The sequence below is a fragment of the Pundamilia nyererei genome, unplaced genomic scaffold, assembly GCF_000239375.1.
Source record: "Pundamilia nyererei isolate P.nyererei 1_Seehausen unplaced genomic scaffold, PunNye1.0 scaffold02103, whole genome shotgun sequence".
Taxonomy (NCBI): domain Eukaryota; kingdom Metazoa; phylum Chordata; class Actinopteri; order Cichliformes; family Cichlidae; genus Pundamilia; species Pundamilia nyererei.
The window spans coordinates 4,003-6,997 of record NW_005189504.1 but is presented as its reverse complement, the minus strand read 5'-3'; the positions used below and the strand labels follow the sequence as shown (position 1 = coordinate 6,997).

Genomic DNA, 2,995 nt, shown 5'->3' with positions numbered 1-2,995 from the left:
AAAAATCTATTTAATTTCCCGCAAACCGCTTTAGAAATCAGGAAAAACCATACCTGCGGCCATAACCGGAAGTAGTGGTCGTTGTTTACATCACACCATCACTGAGAAAGTAAAACTTCCGTCTATTTTTTCCAAAATAAGATACAGTTCTATAAGTATAAAATAAATTGGACTTTCACTTAAAAAAATTTAATGAGCCAAAGGTGGAAGAAATTGTATTTATTTAAAAATAATTCCTGCCACGCTGTAAAAGCTCAATAACGAGCAAACAAAGGTCATTTTTTAAATTAATGTTACCGCATCCTTCCTTGCGATGTCACATTCATCAGCCGTAAGTGACGTTAAATTTGTTGGAAGAGAAGCAAGAGATACCCAGACTGGTTCTTTCTCATCATGTAGCTATGACAGCATCTGATATGTGCTGTTCCAACTTATCAACCTAAGATCTGTTTGTTGGCTGATCATTTCCCCATAGACAGCCCCCTACTGGTGATAAATCTCATCAAAATACATTCAGTACATTTCGAGAACAGAAAGATTCCTTTTGTTTACAGTTATTGTCATTGTCATTAACATATTTTTAAAAAACAAAAACAAAAATATATCTAATTTCTCAAGTATTTCGGGTAAAAGCAATCAAAGCAACGAATAGTTTCTTTTGTGGGATGAAAGAAAATCTAATCAGTCACGGACTATTTTCAATATAAAAAAAGTCACAAATGTAACCCATCTCCATACAGTCATCTTAAAATGTGTTTAATGCAGTCCATGTAGTGTATAAACATACAGTTAAGTACACTTGTCATGAGTGCATACAGTACACAGAAGCATGATACACTGACTATACTACAAAATCTTTCTCACTATGGTGGAAATATCAGTCTGACAGACTTTTATGCTTCCAGGCTCTCCAATATGCAAATATGGAAAGAGTTTCTCAGCGAAAGTGTCTTTGTAGGTGTATATGTGAGCCATGCCATCAACATCATAGAAGGACACCTCTCCTGTGTCATAGTCCAGCTGGATTCTTATCCTTTGGAGACTCTTCTTCACTGTCATAGCTTGACCAAAACCATTACAGCATTTTCCACTGCCATATACACCAGACTCCAAATTCAGGTGAAGCAGAATGCTCTCCCTTCCTGTTAGATGAATCTTTAGTCAAACCAATATTCCAGCGAGTATGGTCTCCCACCTCCACATCCCAGCCATGTTTCGCTGAGCTAAAAACCTCAGAGCCAAAAACATTAAAATACTGAGTGTTTCTCTCTGGATTGTTGAGAAGCTGCTGCAATGTGTCTCCACATCTCACACTGGTCAGATCATCAGACAGATAGAGCCAGCAGTTTGCAGTGTTTGGGTCCAGAATGACAGGACTGAAGTGGACCTTCTCCTTCATCTTCTCCCACACTCTGAAGGACAGGTTGCCCAGGTGTTTGGCCACATCTATCAGTGCTCCTGAGACCAGCTGTGGATCTGACACTGAGCTCTGGGCTCTGGCTCTGCTCTGAGTGTCTTTATAACTGCTGAGGAATGGCACGCTGTGTTTCTGCAGCTCTTCTTCAACAGCAGAGATGCTGTCTGACAGAGAGGAGATCTGCTCCTCAATCATCTTCATCTCTCTGCTGATAGTCCTCCCCTTCTGCTCCTCTTCCTCCCTCAGAGCTGCCAGTCTGGACTCCTCTTCCTCTTTCAGGAACTGCTGGAGCTTGTTGAACTCTGCTCTGATCTGCCTCTCTGTGGACAACAGCTGCTTCTTGGTGTGTTGCCTCATTTCATTGTATGTTTCCTCCACTTGTTTGTATTTGTTCCTCTTGTCCTGCAGAGACTTCAGAGAGAGAGTCAGATTTCAGCTGCTCCTTCAGGTCACTGACTGCTTCTTCTACAGGAACCACTTTGTGACTCTGGTGGAGAGAAAACTCACACACAGGACACACAGTACTCTTCTCATCCACACAGAACAGTTTTGGTCCTTTTGATGTATGTTGCAAACCACCGCCACTTCTTTTTCTTTTTCTGTTAGATATGATTCAGATTTCTGTCTCAGTGCAAAGGAGTCAGCAAGTTGTTTCAGAGTAAAGTTGACAAATAGAACATGTTTTGAAGATTTTCTTTCACAAACTGGACAGTTTTTGTTTTTAGGTTGTTCTCAGGATTTGCTTTTACTTAAATAAAGTATAAAAATGACAGAAAGAAGGAGAAATCTAAGTTGTTTTAGTCTGCTGAGGAGGATTTTAACTGACAGATACTAAACAAGTTTTACAACATTTTTGTTTTTCAGCAACTGCCACAGGAAACACTTTCCCAGCATGACCTTAACAACAACATCAACATGCATAGAAAATAAAGAAATCTTTTTACGTTTTTGATCAAATCCAAATCAAGACTGAACCAAAAGAGAAAGTGTAAAATGCTAAAAAAAAAAAAAGAGCAGTCATGTTTTAATCAAGATGATACAAAAGTCAGAAACAGACACATTGTTACAAAATGCCTATCCCAGCTGTCATATCGAGACAGTCTAGTCTGCCCCAGGGCCAACACAAGGAGACAGACGACCGTTTTCACCCACATTCACACCCACGGGCAATTTGAAATCATCAGTTAACTGTTGGAGTAGTTGGTGGAAACCCAGGCAAACAGAAAGCCAGTTTGTGGATTTGAACTCAGGACTTTCTTGCTTCTTGCCACCACGCTACCATATTCAGACACAGTACAAGGTTTTAATGAATGTATCTGTAATGTTTTCAGAGATTAGATTTTTTGTTTTACTTGTGAACTAAGGTTACTGAAGCAAATCATATTACATATGAAAAAGTGTCATAGAGTGAAACTAAATTTTGTTATAATACTGTTTTTCAAGTTCCTGGGTACCACCATCTCCCAGGAGGTGAAGTGGGAGTCAACATCTTAAAAAGATCCAACAAAGGATGTACTTCCTGAGACAACTGGGGAAGTAAAGTTTTCCACATGAGCTGCTGATCCAGTTCTACACTGC

At 39.6% G+C, this 2,995-nt stretch overlaps 1 pseudogene; it reads right to left on the bottom strand.

Annotated features, from left to right (window-relative positions):
• Nucleotides 1-864: 864 nt before the first annotated feature.
• On the bottom strand, nt 865-2,148 carry LOC102205901 (tripartite motif-containing protein 35-like; annotated as a pseudogene).
• Nucleotides 2,149-2,995: the final 847 nt, after the last annotated feature.